This window comes from Dreissena polymorpha, chromosome 2, assembly GCF_020536995.1.
Source record: "Dreissena polymorpha isolate Duluth1 chromosome 2, UMN_Dpol_1.0, whole genome shotgun sequence".
NCBI lineage: Eukaryota > Metazoa > Mollusca > Bivalvia > Myida > Dreissenidae > Dreissena > Dreissena polymorpha.
The window spans coordinates 84,078,146-84,100,781 of record NC_068356.1 but is presented as its reverse complement, the minus strand read 5'-3'; the positions used below and the strand labels follow the sequence as shown (position 1 = coordinate 84,100,781).

The window sequence follows — 22,636 nt, the reverse complement described above, 5'->3', positions numbered from 1 at the left end:
ATAATTAAGTTATATGAGACTTCTTTCTAAAAAAAAAAAAAAAAAAAAAAAAAAATTTTTTTTTTTTTTGGTAGTTGTTTTTTTTGGGGGAAAATTTTGGTCAGATTTTTGGGAAAAAACGTGTATTTTTGCGATTGGGAAGCAGCCGAAAATCGGCTGTAAATTTGAGCAAAAAAAATCACTGCACTAACAGACCAGTAAAGAGACATAAACAAATAAACATCATTATGAAGTATATAGTATGCTGAAATAAAACATTTATTGCTAATAGCCTTTATCAATTTAAAATAAATTGGCCTTGCAAACAGCAAATCATGAAATACACAGTCCTATTTATATGCATAATAAAATAGTGTGAACTGCTTATTTAATAAATTAGAATGTATTTTACAATCATTGTAAGTTCTCTATGAGAAATAACATTTTATTTTTGCAAATTTATATTATATTTATTTTATAGAAATGCCATGAAAATGTATTTTTTTTATTCTTGTTTATGTACCAGTAAAACACCAATTCATTACCGAGAAAGTAGTTGGAGCCTAGATGAACATACAGCTGCTTAACATCCATCTCCTGAAGGTCTCTCAACAATTCGTGGCAAAAACCTAAAAGATCTCCAGCAAATTGTGAACCTTTGTAAACATTTTGATTAAAACTTAATATTGCTAAACAATCATTAAATCTCAAGATTAAAGAAGAGTAGGACTTGAAAACTAAACGGATTTTCAAACATGAGCTGTCTCCGAAGGATGAGACATGCCCCCGAAGATGCTCTGATAATTGGAAGATGCTTTGATGGAAACATTATGTAAAAACAGGATATTTTAGATTTTTCGATGATTCAAGGGCCGTAACTCAGAAGTGTCTGGGTAAATTTGACTGATTATCAAACTTGACCTAGATGTTATTGCCTTTCACATTTTCATGACGCATAGTGAATTTACAATGACAATCGCAGGAGTTATTGGGTGGAAACGAGAAAAAACGCAGGAGTATCTGGGTCAATTTGGTCGTAAGCCATCATGGGGAACTTGGGGTGTGTGGGCATTTATTAGATGATCTTTCAAAAATAAGAATTTATTTTTTATTTTTTTTTGGGGTAGGGGGAGGGGATTTGGGGTGGGGCATGGGGTAAGGTGGAGTCCATTGTGGTGTGTCAGGTAAGTATTGTTTTGTCAAAGTATGATCATAAATAAAAAGTTATGGCAATATAAGCACATTTTTTTAATTTTACCATGAGAGTCAAGGTCATACAAATGTCAAGGTCAAATTCAACTTGCAAGGTACAGTACCCTCATGATAGGAAGAAAGTAATTGAAGTTTGAAAGCAATAGCTCTGATACTTTATAAGTAAAGTCGATATAAACATAATTTAACAAAATATTCAAAGTTACTAAGACAAAAAAGGGCCATTATTCCCTAAAAGTGCCAACAAGAGTTATGCAACTTGCCCTGTACAGTCCCCTTATGATAGTTAGCAAGTTTTATAAGTCTGAAAGCAATAGCTTTGATACTTAAGAATAAAATGAACCTAAACACAAAACTGAACCAAATTTGCATTTTTCTAGGTATAAAAAGGGAACATAATTCTTACAAAAAGCTTGTTACAGTTGTCTGCTCATGTTTATAGATTGCAATCATGTTGGTGAAGAAGTACTGTAAAACCATTATAATTCGTCAGACTTTAATTTTCGTCTTTTTCGTCCTTCGACCGATAGACCAATTCAAGATCCTAACGAACAATCATGTCCCATATTTGAAACAAATAAGACTGAATTACCGTAAGCATGAGGCATTTAAATCCAGCGTAATCCACGCATATACACAGGGCTTGAAATTAACACTCGCACACTCGCAAAATGCGAGTAAAAAAAAGATTGCAAGGTAAGTTATAAGCCACTAGTATTTTTTGCAAGTAAAGAAATAGTGGGAAAAAAAACGAGTTATATTGCTAAATGCATTCTACGGCATGCACGCTAAACCGTAGGTCAATTTTTTTAACGTCCAAATACCCATATGCGGAAGCGCGCACCTTGTTTGTAGACTGGTATACTTATAGTACAGATACCTGGATGGTATTAATACAAAGAACATTTAACAGTCGACTATTCACACTCAAGTTAAATCGGGTTTTGACACAAAGGGGTGTACATTATACAGTGTACTGACAACTGACATTTCCTGTAAAACGCGAATGCAATAAGGCTGTATCGAATGCATCCACTTCGTTTAGGTAGAATAGTGTTGATTAGCGCTAATTGTTAACAACTTTATTACCTATTGTGTGTATTGTGTTTTTCATTGGTGTTGCAGTTTATACAGCCAACACGCTGCGAATCCGGATTAAAGACAATACTATTAAAAATATAAGGGACAGTTACTATCACCTGAAATAACAGACTTGTTAATTGGCATATGCAAAACAAGGCCCACCTCTTGCAAGTGACTACCAAGTGTCACCCCTCTTTCCTCAGCACGAATTTTTCGCAACCGCGTATTACATGTATTACAAACAAATCGGACGCTTTTTTTTTTCAAAACCAGAAATGGATGAATTTAAGTGCTGACGAAATAGTCATTTTTTTTAAAGGACAAAATTTCGTGCTGACGAAAATAAATGGTTTCACAGTATGCAAAATATAAAAGCAATATAACAATGTACATTGAGAATATTTGATATGGTACGCAAACTTTAACATAGATTTATCAATAATATGCATATTCTAATTGAAAACAAGACATGTGTTTGTCAGAAACACAATGCCCCCTATTGCGCCGCTTTGAATGTATTTTTTTGACCTTTGACCTTGAAGGATGACCTTGACCTTTCACCACTCGAAATGTGCAGCTCCATGAGATACACATGCATGCCAAATATCAAGTTGCTATGTTCAATATTTCCTTAAGTAATCGCAAAACTTAAACCAAGGTTAAAGTTTCGGGACACACACAATGAATGACGGACAGGCCAAAAAAATATACCCCGATCTTTCGATCAGGGGGCATAAAAAGGGCCACAATTCTTACAAAATGCTTGTTACAGTTGTCTGTTATTGTTTATAGATTGGGGTCATGTTGGTAAAGAAGAATGCAAAATATGAAAGCAATATGTCAAGGGTAATAGGAAATATTTGAGGTGGTACGCAAACTTATACATTCCAACGCTCACGCACACGGGAACGCCGACACCAGGGTGAGTAGGCAGGGCCCTCAATCTATCAAATCTGCCGCCGAATTTCGGCGGCAGTCCCCCACCTGAAAAGTATACTTTTTTCCCCTTTTTGGGGGAAAAATTCCCCCCCCCAAAAAAAAAAAAATTTTTTTTTTTTTTTTTAAATAGAAAGATGTGTCTCATGATTATTATATCTCAATTCTATTTCAATTTAATCTTTTCAAACATACTTAATTATGAAAAATGCAATGAATATAGTGCAAACATGTAAAAATGAAATAATGAGAGAGTAAGTAAAAAAAATCCCCCAAAAAGGGAAATGCCGCGAAAATTCCCCCTCCTAAGGGCTGCGGACCCCTTCCCCCAAAGTAGTGTGAGGGCCCTGGTAGGATAGCTCCACTGTTTATATATCATATATAATAGTCGAGCTAAAAACCCAATTTTACAATGATTCAAGGGCCATAACTCAAGAATGTCTGGGTCAATTTGGCCCATTATCTAACTTGACCTACATGTAGATGTTATTGCCTTACACATTTTCATGAAGTTTGGTGAAGATCTGATGACAAATAATCCGGACGGACTGGCGGACGGACTATGACTTCAAATTTTTACAAGCATATTCGTTGAATTGATATCCCCCACCAAATTATTTTTGTGTTTATCCCTGGATATATATATGTTCGAACCCTATCAATTTCACTATACTGTAATTATTCTATGTTTTGGACACATTTTTTTTTTCGATTTAGATACGAAAACTAGTAAAAAATTACAGATGTCCGAAAATTTAGAGAAAACAATTAATGTCCAAAAATAATAATTATTTTTAAATAAATACAACAAATTAATGTACAATAATTGTATTGTGATAAACACTTCTCTTTCTGCTTCAAAAAGAAATACAACTTCACAGCTCTGCTATTTCTTGCCTGAAATGATATAGAACAAACAAGAGCTGTCACCATAGGATGACTTATGCCCCCTATAAACGCTTGGTAGTTATGAGCTTTTTTCGAAACCAAAACGCAGATGTCGAAACCTAAACGCTGACCCTAAGTTCAAGGTCACAGGATTCAAAATTTGTGTGCGTATGAAAAGGCCTTGTCCATATACACATGCATGCAAAATATTAAAATGCTATCTGAAGCGACATAGAAATCTAAACGCAAATTGTGACGTCCGGTCACTATATGCCCTCCTTCGGACGTCTTAGAATATCAAAATAAATCAGAAAGCCACATAAACTAGAGAGCCGACACCATGCTAAATCCTTGATAGATATTTTCTTGATACAACTTCTGACTTCTGACCAAGTTTGGTAAAGATCAGATGAAAACTACTTCAAATAGAGAGCGGACACCATGCTAAATCCTCGAAATGCACTAAGTGACCCTGTGACCTAGTTTTTGACCTGGCATGACCCATATTCGAACTTGACCTGTATATTGTCTAGATACAACTTCTGACCAAGTTTGGTAAAGATCGGATCAAAACTATTTGAATTAGAGAGCGGACACGAAAAGTGTGACAGACTGACAGACAGACTGACGGAAAAAGGGAAAACTATATACCCCCTTTTCTTCGAAAGGGGGAATAAAAATTAAAACATTCTGCTTCCGAGAAAGGACGACACTGTTTAAAATGCTGTTGGGTGTATCCATTATATTCTACAGGTGTATACATGGCTATTAAACAATAATGCTAATGTAATGTTATTTTTGCCCTCAGTCATGCATCCGACCGGTTGTATTACCTCAATCCGGCTGTAAGAATCTATGATCGAAGTGTCACAAGATAAGCAAAAACAGGGTCAAAGTATGTAGAATCGCGCGGTTAAACACATTGCCTGAAAATTAAGAGACTTTAATAATGGACAAAAACCCTGTGCTGTATGTCTAAAGTTAACAGTCACAAACATAATTATTTTTGCTAAAAAAGAGGGTGTCCGAAAACTTAAGAGTAATTACGGTAATCCAGTATAATTATCATGTGTATATTCAAAAACAAAGTATGACAAATATTCATAAAAACAGACCTCTGTCATTTTAAGGAAGTGCATAAACAAAGTGAAATGTGGGATGGGGAATTCCATTAGACCATGAATGGATCAAGCTAAGTGATGTGCGAGCATCGAGCACTGTTCATATTAAGAAATAACGAGTGAATTTAAATTTAGATTGAATATAAAATTACGCGACAGTTTAAGTGATATACTTAGTATTGACAATAACAAGAGGGCCTGAAAGGCCCAAAGTCGCTCAGCTGAGATTCAAAGGAACTGACCTCTTCTGTGCAGCCCAAGATGTAATTAGAACACATATTCTCACCAACTTTCATGACTAGTGAACATCCTGGCAGCCATATTTTTCAACAGACCAGAACCATTTTCATACACATCAAAGATATTTAAACAAAAATTCTGACCAAGTTTCATGAAGCCATATAAGGAAAAATGCCCAGCCCCCAGGTGACCATGTTTTTTAAGCAACTGGAACCATTTTCGAACTTATCTAAGATATCATTGGGACAAATCTTCTGACCAAGTTTCATAATGATTTGACAATAAAAGTGGCTTCTATTGCCATGCCCCCTTGGCGGCTATGTTTTTCCACCAACTGGAACCATTTTCGAACTCATCCAAGATATCATTTGGACAAATCTTCTAAACAAGTTTCATGATGATCAGACAATAAATGTGGCCTCTAGAGTGTTAACAAGCTTTTACTAAAGCCATATATATAGCCATGTAAGGAAAAAAGCCCCGCTCCCTGGTGGCCATGTTTTTATAGCAACCAAAACCATTTTCGAACTATTCCAAGATATCATCGGGACAAATCTTCTGACCAAGTTTCATGAAGATCAGACAATAAATGTGACCACTAGAGTGTTAACAAGGTTTTACTATAGCCATATAAGGAAAATTGCCATGCCCCCTTGGTGGCCATGTTTTTCCACCAACTTGAACGATTTTCAAACTCATCCAAGATATCACAGAGCTCCAGATAAGGGTCGTATTTTCGTAATTACGAATTATTTTCAAGTCTGTTACGTATTTATTTTAGAATCTTGACGTACCATTATGAATTACAAAATCAAGTTACGAATATATTATTTTTGCATCGGTTTGTATCTATTTTGATTGAGTTCTTTTCGCGCATGAAAGATCTTTTCGGTGCTTATATAGAATGGTTATCGGGTTTGTTTAACAAAGCACATTTTTTCCAATAAAAGCGGCGTGTACAGTCTATCTGTCAAAAAACAATGGCGGCGCCCAGAGAGCGTCCTAAAAAACTGCAAAGCGTGCAAAGCCACGCTTTTAACATATTGTTCGCAAAGTGAGCCGAAGTTGAATGTTAAGAAAGACATTATAGTAAAGATCTTATACGATGTTGTATGTTCAGTTGCCAACAAAGTTGGAAAAGCTAAAAAAAAAATACGACGGGTCCAAACTTAAACAAAACATTGAACGAGTGGAAGGGACAATTCACGTGGCTAATCGTTGAACAGATTGAAGGGGAGACCCGTTTTAATTGTGAAATATGTAAAAATTCATCGAAGGCATGCGATCTAAGCACAGTTTGGGCGTATGAAGGTATTTGAAAAATAAAATTGTATGATACTGAATAGACACTATTGAACTCGTATAAATAAAGTTGCTAGTATGTTTATTTTGATTTGTTGCATGAAAATAACCATTATTATTTATTTTTTGGGCATTTAGAAAAGTTAAGAATTATTTTCCAAAACTAAGTAGTAACGTTAAGAATAAAATTTCAGAGTTCTTTTTTAAAATCTGGTAGTACGTTAAGAATTTCACAAAACCTTGTCTGGAGCTCTGTATCATTTTCAAAAAGTCTTCTGCCTCTAGAATATTAACAAGGTTTTAAAATAGCCATAGAAGGAAAAATGCTCTGCCCCCTGGCAGCCATGTTTTTCAACCAAACGGCATCAGTTTTGAACTCGTCAAAGATATTATTGGGGTGAATCTTCTTACTATGTTTCATGAAGATCGGACAATAAATGTGGCTTCTAGAGTGTTTACAAGATTTTACTATAGCAATATAAAGCCATATTAGGAAAAATGCCCGCCCTTGGAAGCCATGTTTTTCAAACAAACGTAACCATTTTCAAACTCATCCAAGATATCATTGAGACCAATCTTCTGACCAAATTTCATGATGATCAGACAATAAATGTGGCTTCTAAAGTGTTAACAAGGTTTTACTAAACCTGAATTCAGCGGTCAGTCAAGGGAAATGATCAAAGTGACCGTTGTCCACAGGTGACCGTTGAATTCTGATCACAATTTTAAGAAGGTTGGTCAGTTGGTAGTATTACTACGTCGTTACCCCACCCAGTTGTTTGCATACAGTGTAAAACTAATGCTCATTGCATTAACAAATCATTATAACAGCATTAACTTACGCGTGTACATTGAATAATAGAGAATAATTTTAGATTGATTTAATTTCATATTGTTAAATTAAAAAATGACTTTATCAATGCTGGTATAATTGTTTACTCATGCATCTCATTCATTCAGTAAATAAAGCTTGTCACGTTCCGTTGACGTTACGTCCCTAAATGTCTAAAAAGCGGATTCGGTGTCATAAACCGATAGTACGGTGTAATTGTACCGTTCTAATTCAAAGAAATAGCGGTCATTTAATTTAGCGATAATTACTTTCAACAAGTCATAAACTCTGATATATTTTCTTTTAAAGATACCATCACAATTATCCCCGGAAAAGAAACCTTCTCAACACCTTATAATTTGTTTACTCGCAGCGGGCCGCTTTTATAATATCATAGACAATTACCGCTTTCAGACGCTTTAAACGCAAAATAGACGGACAAATAATGTGCTGTGTTTTTAATTTTCGCGACTCGAGACGACTGACGCGTGACCGTTGATTTCAGGTCAAACATGAATTTCGAAATGGAATATAGTGGCCGTTGGCCGTTATGGTCAGGTGGCCGTTAAATTCAAGTGTAATATAAAGTGTTTTTCGTCGGGGGGATTCCAGACTGACCGTTGTCTGCAGGTGACCGGTAAATTCAGGTGGCCGTTAGGTCAGTTTCGACTGTATATAACCATATAAGGAAACATGCCCCGCCCCCTGGAGGCCATGTTTTTAAAGCAACCAAAACCATTTTCGAACTAATCCAAGATATCATTGTGATAAATTTTCTGACCAAGTTTCATGAAAATCAGACAATAAATGTGGCCTCCAGAGTGTTAACAAGGTTTAACTATAGCCATATAAGGAAAATGCCCCAACTCCTAAATGCCATGTTTTTCAACCAACCGGCACCATTTTTAAGCTCATCAAAGATATTATTGGGATGAATCTTCTGACCATGTTTCATGAAGATCAGACAATGAATGTGGCCTCTAGAGTGTTACTATATTTTACTATAGCCATATAAGGATAAATGCCCCGCCCCTTGGCAGCCATGTTTTTCAAGCAAACGTACCGTAAAAGGTTGTGTTTAAGGCGCACATTTTTACCCCCAAATTTAATTTTAATAACTTGATGCGTGTTATGCACAACTACAGCCATGCCAAGACATTTTATCCCTGTCAGTTACCCAGTTACGGTAACTCACATCATTCTGTTCCCCGTTGTTTTAACTGTAACTATGTTAATAATAGTGTTATATTTACGATCTGAATATAGATGGACAAACGTTATAAAGTTAACATTAATATTTTCTATCTTTTTCAGGTACATACAGAGCATTGAAATCAAATAAATTTGAAGAAGAAAATGAAAAACAAAGAAGCCATTTTTATTTAAACTTTATTGTTTTTTTCCCAAAATATTATACCCAACTGTACTAGGGTTACACAACTTATTAAGGGGCACTTGTCGATTTACAATAGTATGCCGGCAAGGTCTTTCCCGATACATTTATTATTATTTTTCTTGCTTTTCAAAAGTGTTAATAAAATTGATGTTGTGTTTGTTTACACGTTTTCATACGTCTTGTCAAGATTGGGGTTGTGATTAACAAGCAATTTGCGTCACCTGTCAAATTTTGTGTAGCTGGGCTATTATCAAAACATGCAAACCGGCAAACGACTTCAAACCTCCATTGTTTGTTTAACGCCGGTAATGTCAGTAATGGTGTTGAGAAGTTTGAGTTGTCAAAGTCTCCTGTCAATTATAGAAGCTCGAAAAGAAAGCGTGAGATGGGAAATGTAAATAAAATGCGCGGTTGTGAATAAGTCATGTGTGAATAACCCCGTGCCAATACCAATAAAAAATTTCAGTGTCTTAGTTATACTAAGCACACTAATTGGTCCGCAATGTGTACTCCTCCATGATAAAATCGTGGACAGTTACTTTGGAGCCTTATGATGAAAACCTCGATGGTATCCTCGTGGAAATTGTGCATTTCATGCATAATTCATTTAAATCGAAACATTTACACGTAATATTATAATTTAAAAAAAACACACACAAACAAGTTGTATCTTTATCGTTATCGTCTTTAAGATAATTAATTATTGAAAAATAAAATAACACATGAGATTGGCAATATAAATTAAACAATTTTCAGTGAGCCTATGGTACGGAAATTTTGCCTTCCCGATATTTTTTCAAAAAGTTGATGCGCGCTATACATAAATGCGCTTTATACACAGCGTTTTACGGTAACCATTTTCGAACTCATCCAAGAAATCATTGAGACCAATCTTCTGACCAAACTTCACGAAGATTGGAAATAAATGTGGCCTCTAGAGTGTAAACAATGCAAATGTTGACGCCGCACAACGCATGACGGACAAAAGACGATCACAAAAGCTCACCATGAGCACATTGTGCTCAGGTGAGCTAAAAACGGTCTTTATGTAAATCTTTAATAAGAGTAACAAAAACTCAACAATTCCTTTTTATTATTAAATATGCTTGTTTCCATATATCATTTAAGGCCCTAAAAGCATTCAGGATATAATTTTGTAAAACCAACTTTGAACATTTTCACAGAAATAAAATGATCTTAATGTTCCCTGCAATGCAAAGTATTTTTGTACACATGAGATATTAATTTTTTTTTGTTAACTTGTCCAGCCTATGCCAGCCGGCTGTGCTCTTACTGCCTATGGAAAATCTTGATACATGTATATATATTATATATATATACCTCATATAATTCATTAATATTAACTGTATTTTAAAAAAGTAGTATTACCAGAAAATCGGGTTCAAAAGTAATTTCTTTCAAGACAGGATGGTTGGTGGGAAACGTCTTCAGGTGAAACTGAAAAACATCTAAAACAAAAAGAAAGTCTTGTATAATTTGAAGCACTATTAATTTTGTACATCTTAATACGATTGTGTTTTGACAGCCATAGTTATGCTGAGCACTAAAAACTAAAAGTAGGTCGACAAACAACAAAATGAAATCCAATGATTGCATCACCAAATCTTCTACATATCCTATAAATAAAATAAATATTTATATATAGACGGTTTGATACATGACACAACATCATGGGTGTCAAATGTCCCAAATTTGAAATCTGAATAATAAAGTCGGGAGTCTGAGGCCGTTGGTCCCTTACAGGTAGAGCCCCCGAGCCATAGTTTATTGTTCTTTTTATAGTCTTTTAGTTGCTATTTCTGGTGAGTAAAATTTGAAAATATTATTAGCCAGACCACCAGTAACACTCAATGTGTAATTGCCATTTTATATAAATGTTATAAAAAACATTGATAATAAATGTTAATCAACTAACAATACCATATCCGAAAACAACTGTCCAAAAATATATTCAGATACGTCTTTTGCAAAATGAAATAATATATGCATTTAGTTTGTCAGCAGGAAATGGAAATTTAAAGATGGGGGACATATGCAACATTTTGTAGTATGTAAGATTTTCAGAAAGTAGCCAAGAGGTTTGGTCAGTTACGTTTCATGTCAGTGTCAGCGGCTTACCAATCAGACAATAACTAGTGACCTGAAAATTAATAGGGGTCATCTGCGAGTCATGATCAATGTACCTATGAAGTTTCATGATCCTAGGCATAAGCGTTCTTGAGTTATCATCCGGAAACCATTTTACTTTTTCGGGTCACTGTGACCTTGACCTTTGACCTAGTGACCTTAAAATCGATAGGGTTCATCTGCGAGTCATGATCAATCTACCTATCAAGTTTCATGATCCTAGGCCTAAGCGTTCTTGAGTTATCATCCGGAAACCATTTTACTATTTTGGGTCACCGTGACCTTGACCTTTGACCTAGTGACCTCAAAATCAATAGGGGTTATCTGCGAGTCATGATCAATGTACCTATGAAGTTTCATGATCCTAGGCCCAAGCGTTCTTGAGTTATCCTCCGGAAACCACCTGGTGGACGGACCGACAGACAGACCGACCGACATGTGCAAAGCAATATACCCCCTCTTCTTCAAAGGGGGGCACAATAAAAAGACCTGGAAAAATCAATACCAAGCGCACTTTTCCAGCATGCCCAGGAAGCTATTACAATATTTGTTCTCACCCCCTTAAAATAAACCATTGGATTTACACTGATCTAAAAATCAATCCTGAACTCAAATTGGGATTTCCAAATAATCCGGACAATTGACACCCTTGCAACATGCATGGGTTGCTAAGTTACTAAATGTCCTGCATATAACAAATTCAGAATTTTTTTACCATCCAACTCACACAAATAGCAATTGCAAGATGATGTCCATTACAAACCTGTTTGTTATCATTCTGACGCAGGGCTTACTCTGCCATTCGCCAAATTAGCCAATGGCTACTAATAAGGAAATTTGGCTACAAAAAAAATCATTTGGCTGCAAGGTTTTCTGCATTATCACCCATAAAATATCCAAAATAATAAGAATTAAGACATAAAAAGGTAAATTTGGCTACAGAAAATGTTGAGCCAGAGGGAGCCCTGTGACATTTTTGTACTTCCATAGTATTTCAAATGTTAATGTGATTAAAGTACGCACACCTTATTATAGAAGGTATACCTAACATTATATTGCTTGCCGTGAACCATTCCCCCGGAGTAATAATCCAACAGATTCAGCACATTGTTTTTTGTTAACGTAACTATCAAAGATGGCTGTCCAATTGGCGTTGTTAACTTGTTTGTATGCCAATACATAGAGCTTGCACATTCTTTTTCAATATGTGGTTATGGACAACTGTAAACATAACTTCATGTATTTTAAGGGGCCTTTGCATGTTTTGGTAAATTGACAAAATAAAAAAAATGTTTCAGACTCGCACGTTTGTTGCAGTTGATATTTGTGAGAAAACAGTAATACTTAACATTAACAACCTGAAAATGATAAAGCGTTGCAAAGCGAAACAATTGAATAATTTGGAGTACTGTTGTTGTAGTTTATTTTGTGACATTACGAGATTATAGAAAGTATGAAATATTGTATGAGCACGGATGGCCGAGTGGTCTTAGCGTTATACTTTTACTCAAGAGGTCAGTGGTTCGAGCCCAGATGAGGATTACTTTTTTTCTTCTTTTTTACTTGAGCTTTTTAGATTTAATGTTTACATTTATAAATATAACGCATTTAATGACAAACTTCAATAAAAGCCAAAATCTGTTAAAAGGTCCCTTAAATACCAAGATGAGGATCAAGGAACCTTAAACATTTTATTTGTATTTCAGATATATACATGATTGCTTATTGGAAACAAAATGTTTGCTTGATTCTTTAATGACTTACAAAAATGTTTATCAAATCAAGTAGGTTCATCTTTTCTTCGCCTGTTGTCCCATCTGGGACATAGGCCGCCAACCAGATTCCTCCAGGCGTGTCTGTTATGGGCAAGTCTCTTAAGCTACCCCCATTTTTGGCCCATCTTGCTTAGAATCTGCGTCCAGGTCACGGCGCCTACTGTATTTGAAATAGAGAAGGTTGGATTCCATTAAATGTGATTTTACACACCATAATGAAAGACAAAATTACAGGTTTATTTCCATTCTATTAAAAATAACATGAATTTAAATTAAAACCAGCAAATATATGAATTTATTGCCTAGACCGGTGTATTTAATATAATGAAGGGCTGTAAAATTCTTACTGATATATGAGATCATAATTACTTTTTGTTAATATGTAGTCACTTGCTCAATAACATATTTTAGCATGGGCTATTTTTAAGTTGCATACATAAGAAAACATTGCAAAAAAACACAAGAGGAGCATGTATCCGAAAGTAAATTACGTCCGAAATCAGGAAAGTTAAGCATGTACGAAATTCGCCAAAACATCGATTAACTATGGTTTAAACAGAATCAAATGTAAAATGTGAATGATACATTAAACATTATCTAACAAAAGCATGCAGCTTTACCCAAAAAACAACAACAAGTCAACAATCGGCAATATGTTATCGATTGGTGAAGGCTTGCAAGAAGAGTATTTTCCAGGGGAAACAACTAAAAAAGTAATGCAAACGGCATGGGCATATTCAAATGGCTCACGCACAAAAGTTTATAATATAACAACAAGACATGATAAGGCTATAGATTGCGAAAGATTTTTTAATATTACTCAAAGATTCCTTTACTAAAGCCTAGATAATATGAAAGTCATGATCAATAAACTTTGACCTATCTTACTCAAACTTAGCGATTCAATGGTCATAACAACCTCGAAATAGCTTTTTCTTTGTGTCAACATTTCAATACAATTGTTGAGTTTTTTTGACGTAATAATGATAATACTATCCAAAGTCTCTACCTAGAATATTCATCATATTAAAATATCCAATAAATGTAGCACATTCTTTTCAAGCAAACAATTCAAACTGGCTAACAAGCGGTTATGCTCGGGCATGCGCATTGCAAGCCTATTTGGTTTGGTCCCGCCTTTTTCACCATATATGGTCATTTGAGCTTGTGGACGGCCGTGGACCATCCACCTACAGCATTGGAAAAGGTCATGGATAACGAGGTTAGATGACTTTATTTTTCTTTGAGGCTAAGACACGAATAACATCAGAAAACAGAAATAATATGAAAACTTGAGAAATGACTTTTGTGTTAATAAAAAGCGATATTTAATTTATGCAGTCTTTATTTTCTTTATTCAGTAGGAAATTTGTAATGTTGGCACCGTCTGACGGCCACCAGACGGACCGGCATTACAGTATATTAGCTGTAAACTCGGCCAGATATATCAACGTATTCTGCACATCTTTAAATAACATTTGTAAACATCACTTTAAATCGGAATGTATCTCTCTACATAAATATATGTATGGGACATGTTAACTTAAAGACTATTAACAGCTGCAAAGCGAACTCATCGGTTATTGTTCGTATGCCGAACAAGAAACTTTATAATTATGAATCATGATGCATACACGGTATAGAAATAAAAGACAATACCTTAATCGAATTACATATGCATATTGGTATGCTCTTGGTTTTTAACAATACTTAAAATGAGAACAATTCTGCTGTAATATGTGAGCATAGTACATTTAATAATTATCAGTGTGTGAAAATCGTGCATGAAATCACTATCAGCATGATCGAAGGCAATTATATTTTCAAGAAGAAAGAAAAATCACATAAAATGTCTTCACCAGGATTGTAACCCAGGTCATTTTGAAGTCATTCATGCGCGCTTTCTCTTAGAAATTCAGGTTTAAAATTCATAGTGTTTTAAAAGAGAATTTATTTTGGAAAAAGACATATGCATCAATGTATCGCTACATAGTGTAAATACACTTGATAAGTGTAACTAGTTTGATTGAAAAACTATCAAAACTCTAACCACTGTTATATATATAATTGTAATTAGTGTTATTTCACTTCTTCGTATAATTTTGACCTACTTTGGTTGCAACCACGAAATTCTACGATGGACGGACGGACAGATGGATAGAAGGATGGATAGATGGACGGATTGATTGATGGTTGGATTGATCGACTTCTAGAGGGGTGGATGGGTGGTTTGATCGGCTGATAGAGGGATGATGGATGGATTGACGGCCGGACGGGTGAATGGCTGAATATTTTAAATGGTTAAATGGATACTGTTGAACTAACTGTTTAAATAATAAATTATTCAATTTACAATATGCAATATATAAACCATGTTGGTAAGAAGTGTATAGTCATTATCGAATCATGAAACGTTTCACAACAAAGGTTTAGTGTGGATAAAAACATGAAATTTTGAATTTAGTAAGTACTATAAGATATTGGAACTTAAACAATATATTCCTATAACAGCTATATTTCTTATCAATGAATTTACTAGCTTGTCAGTCTTAGGTGTCATATTTTAACTTCTTGATAACATAGATTCATTTTTTCATCACATGTCGCGGTTTCGTTCAAGCCATATATAATCTGACACTTACCCATACCTTCCGCATTGTTTACATAGGTGTTATCATTGTTTTATGCTTTGCTTATTTCTTTTATTTTAAAATATCGTAATTTTTACTGACAAGTATGAATGAATGAATGATTTTTCTTTAAATTTTAATGTTTTGTGAATACTCATAGAAATAAATACAACGAGCATTTTATAAAAAAACATGTTCATAAATCAATAATTTTAAAGCTGACTGCAAGTTTTAAAATAAATATACCGTGCTAAAAGTGAAAAAGAAACCAATTTAACAGCACATTCTGTCAATATGCCAGTGGTTATTGCATTACGAGATCGGAAATTAAGGTAACGATAGAATTTAACACAGTAATTTAGGTTAAGGTAATTGTTTCAAAACATGACCCTGAACATTTCGTATCAGATATCGACGAAAGATCGATACAATAAACTGTAAAGTTGGACGGTAAGATCGATGAGTGTGCTTAAATAATATGTTAATGATGAGCTTCACTTCTTAAAGAAAGTTATTAGTTCAGTCATCGTATTTGCTATTAATTTTATCAAGTAGGGGAATTCATTTTCTTAAACAACAATAACACCATCTACAACAACAACATGATACGTTAAATAGCTACGGTAGTTATGTCTGTATATACTAAGGGAAATATATATTTAGTAAAGTTGTTATTAATGATTTATACTAATTTATATACTTAGATTTAATAACAAAATTAAATGACGAAAAATGGTCTTAACACATTAAAAAAAACCAATGCAATAATAATTTTACACTGTTTATCGCTGTACATACTTGTCTTATCACTGATAGAGTTCATTCGATCTTGCAAAAATGTAATTGATTTTTCTGTAGTCATTTTTGTGGAGCGTTACGTTTAATATTTCTATTTCCACATTGAAAGTATGATAAAAAACAATAATGTGCCATTCAGTATGTGAGAAAACATCTTTCTGTTTGCTTTATTAAGGAGTCATACTTTTAAGAAACTAAATATTGGCAACTTTAAATAAAGCTCAATGGGTCATTGTCGACCTGAAATGGCCCACAAATCACCCGGGGTGACTAGAAGCCGATTCATGTCACCCTAGGGTGTCTTCAAGCCGACTCCAGTCACCCCCGGTTGTCACCCTCGAAATCAGCATAAAGTCAACCTCGGCAACAATTTTACTTTTTCAACAAAAAATTCATGATTTGGTCATTCAGTTTAAAGATTTGTGTTTGAGAATCATTAAAACGAATTTTATCATATATGTATATAATATGTTCAAAAGCCATAATAGCCTATATTAGATACCTGGATGCGTTGCTGTTGGATTGAAACTACACGGGTGACTAGAAGCCGATTCTTGTCAGGCGGGGATGACTAGAAACCGATTCATGTCACCCTTGGTTGACATGAAGCCAATTCTAGTCGACCGTGGGTGACTAGCGTCGGCTTGAAGTCACCCCAGGGTAACATGAATCGGCTTCTAGTCACCCCCGGGTGACTTGTGGGCCATTTCAGGTCGACAATGACCCCATGAGCATAAATAAAGTCTGGTTGCATAGGTCTCTACACAATTGTATACATTTGAATATATTGTACATAGAATATTGACACCCTTGAACTGATACATACATTAATTGTACTACGTTTGTGAGGTTCTGTTTTGATATTTAAAACAATTAATCGATACTCAGCAAAACACATATATCATAATAGGTACAATCAGCATTAATATATGTTAACATAACGAGATATATTCAAAAAAAAAGTTGGCGTCTGATATGGTGATAATTTTCATGTTTCTTTTAAAAACACAACTTCATTACTGTTGAGATATGATTTGAAACAATAATCTAATGTTAGAATCCGCTGATGTTTCAAGCGGCGACAATCAGCGGCTTGGATGGAGTGGGTTTCGGGTTGGATGGTCTGCATGGACAACATTTGATGAGCAGATCCTTTTCATTGAATTTCTCGTCTTTGTCGGAATGTTTAGAATTGTGCATGATGTCCTATAGCGGGTTGTTGGCCTCTGTCTTCTGTATGAAGTTGAACTCATACAACTTAGGTGTGTTTTACCTTTAAAATACGTTGCTTTATGGGATCAAATGACGCTCTTCGTACTTGCTATAAATGGTGGCTGAAATGAAATTTGAACAAGGTCGGATGTACCGAGAGTTCATTAACATTTTGTTATTTAGTGTTTGTTGATATCTGCATGTTATTATTTTGCGTTTGTATGCACTTTGTTTTCAATTTTGCTGCTAAGCGTTATAACAATGTTGAACTTATGAAACCTCAATTGAACAATATTGTCCCATTACTTCTAATGCCATATTACTTCTATAAGTCAATAAATACCGTATAAGCATATGGGATTGTTTTTTGATCGCTGACTAAAAGGGATCATTTATTTTCAAACACGAATTGAACAGTATACGCGCGATGTAAACACTGTCTAGACGCAGATTAATAAGGTTTCATTAGTGCTCAAACGCTATTAAATTTTTATTAGAACACGCGAATGTTTATAGACTCAGATAAATATAATTGTATTACTTATTTGATGCAATTAATAGCGCTTAAACAACATCAATGTATTGACTAGATGCATAGGTGCTATAAGCTCTATAATGCAATGAAGACGTACGTATAAGCGCATGTGAATGTTAACTTGGCGCAGATCAATTGGAGTCCATAAACGAATTCAACCGAATGACCAAATTGTGAACGTTGTTTCGGCGCAGATTTATTGGAGCTCATTAGTTTTCCCACGCTTTGAAACGCGTATAAGAACATGCACAGATTTATGGACGTATATATGAGTAGAATATTAAATAAGTTATTTTATTCAATAAGTAGCGAATGAGCAAACCTAATATGTTTACTTGACGCAGATTGATAGGGTTTCATTAGCTCTATAATGCAATCAAGACCGTATAAGCGCATGTAAATGTTAACTGGGAGCAGATTTAAGGGTACACATCACTTATTTAACACGAATATAACCATATATGCACGTTGAGAGCAACGTTGTCTGGAAGCAGATTAATAGGGACTCATTAGTTCCCAAACGTTATTAAACAAGTGTAAGAACACGCGAAGATTGTTCGGACGCATATAAATAGAAGTTCGATAGTTATTCGATGCAGTTAATAGCGTATAAGCATAATCAATGTGTTTGCTCGACTGAGATTAATAGGGTTCCATCAGCACTACAATGCGATTAAGGGTATTTAAGCTCATATTAATGTAACCTGAGAACATGCCTATATGGACCAATCCACAGGTGGTTAGCGTGTGGCTATGATATTAATTAGGGAAAACATCATTTTGAATGATAAATAATCATATTATAACGAACATTCAACTTTTCTGAAAAAAAATCACTATCAAATATATGTATATATAACAAGGTATCCAACTCAAAATCACCCGAAAACGGGGTGCATCGTTTTGAACAGCCATAACTTTATCAATTGTGCAGCGATTTTCACGATCTTGGTCTTATTCAACGCAAAAATGAATTTCATTTCTAGAAATGTATATATCTTGTTATATTTCTACAAATGCTGCGTCAAATTTTAAGAAATAACACGATACACAACGTTGAATAAGACCGAGATCTTTTTTCAGAAATGTTTATTTTTCGTTATAATATGATTATTTATCAATCAAAATGATAATTTCACTAATTAATATCATAGCCACACGCTAACCACCTGTGGACCAATCACTTATGAAACCGAATTTAATCTTATAAGCACTTTGTGAACGTTGTCTGGACGCATATTAAATTAATAGGTGCTCATTGGTTCACCAGCGCTAGAAAACCTGTATAAGAACTTGCGAAGACTGTATAGACGCAGTTAAACAGAAGTATCACAATCTGCACTAAAAATATATAATCAGAACTCAATCTGTTGTGCTCGCCTGCATCGAATGCTAACTACACGAATCCTGCTTCATAACTTACGCTCGATTGGTCATTGTCGGTTCGGGTACTACTTAAATGTACCCCGGGTATGGAAAATATACTAAAATGTACACAATTGAGACTGTATCGGAGTTTTATTCCGGCCTAAAATTCGATTTCGTAAAACGCGCTACGGAATACGAAACAAAATTCCCTTTGAACAAAACCTTCCTCAACTTTCTTTTTGAGTATGAATTTCGATAATATACGAAATAATGACAAACATATGAACATTAATTAATTTGAAAAAAAAGCACACAACGACCAATTAAGCGTTAGATTTTCCGGGTACGAGCATAACCAGGGTGCAGAATCAACGGGGTTTTCAAGGGTTTATTCACAGGCTGGACAGAATGTAATCACACCGTTAAGAACTTTGCAAGTTATTGAAATACATTTGCAAAAATCTAAAGTGCATAAAAGCTGAATGGGCCAAGGTCCCCCCGGGTACTACTTCCCCGTACCCCGGGTACTTTGAAGGATACTTCAAAGTACCCGGGGAACGGGGAAGTATCCTTCAAAGTACCCGGGGTACCCCCGCAAGTAGTACCCGGAAAAAATTCGCACCCAAAATTTTTCGTACCCATTTGTTCGTACCCAAATTTTGTTCGTACCCAATTATTTTTGGCATAATTTTTTCGTACCCAATTTTTTTTCTACCCCAATTTTTTTTCCTACACCATTTTTTTTGCATAATTTGTAACTGCCCAAAGTTTTCGTACTTACATATTTTTCGTACAGAAAATTTTCGTCCCACAGTCTTTTTCGTACCCGAAATTTTCGAACCCACACTTTTTCGTACCCATATGTGAAAAAACGTGCGTAAAACAATTTTCGGTACGAAAACAATATTGGTACGAACATTTTGGTTACGAAAAAAATGTGGGTACGAAAATTTTAGGTACGAAAAAATGATGCCAACAAAATTTGGGTACGAAAAAAAATTTGGGTACGAAAAAAAAATTGGGTAAGAAAAATATGGGTACAAAAAAAAAACGAGGGTACAAAAATGTAGGGTACGAAAAAAATGTGGATATGAAAAAAATTTCTACGAAAAAAAATGTGGGTACAAAAATTGTGGGGACGAACAAATAATGCCCCCAAAAATTGGCAGGGGTTCTGAAATATGCTGTCCGAGTTGTCCGAGTCGTCAATTTCCCCTTCCGGACAAGCAGTTTTTGAAAGCTGACTTGTCCGGGGACAAGTAAAATTTCCGTGGTAATTTTTTTTCGAGAACGAAACTACTCTATTTTCCGAAAATCAAAAACGAAAGTTTATATAAATAGCTTATGATTAATCTGCGGACTGGCACACTTTTTCAACTCGAGGTAGGTTATTATCCGATAATAATTATTTAATGTAGTAAACCAGTCCACGAGTATATATAGCAACAGCAAATCACGCATAAGAAAACAATTTTAATAGTGAAACCAGCACACATGTGTATAGCAACAGCCAATCACGCATTAGATAACACTTTTCGTACATTGCAAATGGCCGCATACATGTTCTAACGACCTGCATTCGATTTTTATATAATAAAACCACTTCAACGTCAAGCCATGACGCTTATCAGACCAATGATAAAATCAGTTCGGCGTCGGAAAAGAAGAGAAAAGCCAAGTATGAATATGAAAAGTCAAGTATGAATATGATAAACATACGACGCCAAGCGGAAACGAGAATTTGATGAGTCTTGGCTAATTGATTTTGCTTGGCTTGAAAACGTTGCCGATGTGTGTAAATGTAAATTTTGTAAGGAGTTTCCTTTATTAGCGGATAATTATATACTTATAATTAACGGAGATTATTTTATTTCAAGTGAATTGTCTAGTCATGTTGAGATTATTAAATATCCGAGATGGTATCATGTGTGACTTAAACGTGATCTTATTATATGCACATCTTGCTTGTATTTTTTGTTCATGTGAATTTTCTAGTTAACTATGTTTATAATTTAAAATAGAAGTAAACAAAAGTGTATGCTTGTATTATTTGCTTAATTAGTAATGACCTTTTCCTTTATCTATCTTAAAAGTACGGACAAGAACTTCTTTGGTACGGACAAGTGAATCTGTGGGTCCAACTTGTCCGTGGACAAGTAGACTTAAAATATTTCAGAACCCCTGATTGGGGTACGAAAATTTTTTGGATACGAATAATAACTTGGTACGAAAAATTTTGGGTACGAATTTTTTCTGGGTACTACTTCCCCGTTCCCCGGGTTCTTTAAAGTATACTTCAAAGTACCCGGGGAACGGGGAAGTAGTACCCAGGGGGCCCTTGACCCATTCAGCGACACATAACCATGTACGATGAATGCAGTAAAATGGAATTTTTGAACAAGATCACATGCTTATAAAATAAAGAAATTCTGATGTATTTCACATTTCCATAAGCAGCATAAAACTGTCTTGAATGCACTAGTTGAAATTCTTAAGAAAACTTGTTTAAAAAAAGTTATTTGAAATAAAGCGCCAATTACCGTCGTCTATAAATGATAAATCCATTAAAGTTAAAAGGTGGAACACAAAAAAGTTGCATGATCCTGCATCCTGATAACTTACGAAATATATATTGTTTTATTTACATTCATATTTGAAAACATAGTTGATGCAAATGCAAGAAACACCAACATTAACTAATTTTCTATGCGCTGACTAATAGTTTCTTATCCGTTACCCGATCAAAATCGAGCCGCAAAGAAAACATCTCGCACTGTTCATGACGTAAAACACAATCTGCACTATAAATCTGTATTAAGAATCCAATCTGTTGTGCACGGCTGCTTCTAACATTGAACCAGTTTGGATTGTTTAGGTTACAGTACACTAAATAACCGTTTCATGAAGGGCAGTACTCTCTAAAAAAATACCATAGTTGACAGGAAGGCATGTTTTACACTTTTATCTATTATTCGGGTGTTATCTTTCGGAGATAATGGTATGGCATGAATAGGTGTTCACTACCGAATCCCTGAAATATGATAAACTTGAAGACTATAGTAAACCATCGCACTGAAAAAGGTTACATTCCACTAAGAAACGGCCGAAAAAAAAGTTGCAAAAACAGTCGATTTTGATTTGTGTCAAGTTCTTTCTTGCATTGAACATGACATATCTTTTT

At 34.8% G+C, this 22,636-nt stretch overlaps 1 long non-coding RNA gene across 2 annotated transcripts; it reads right to left on the bottom strand.

Annotated features, from left to right (window-relative positions):
- Window positions 1–524: 524 nt before the first annotated feature.
- Window positions 525–22,408, bottom strand: LOC127867877 (uncharacterized). 2 transcript variants are annotated; one of them, XR_008043778.1, is made up of 4 exons: window positions 21,996–22,408; window positions 12,902–13,072; window positions 10,379–10,458; window positions 525–608 (listed from the first exon to the last, which is right to left on the bottom strand). It is a non-coding gene; the product is annotated as an uncharacterized LOC127867877 (long non-coding RNA). The 2 variants fall into 2 exon arrangements; XR_008043779.1 differs by lacking the exon at window positions 21,996–22,408 and adding an exon at window positions 13,801–13,860.
- Between the last annotated feature and the right edge of the window lie 228 nt (window positions 22,409–22,636).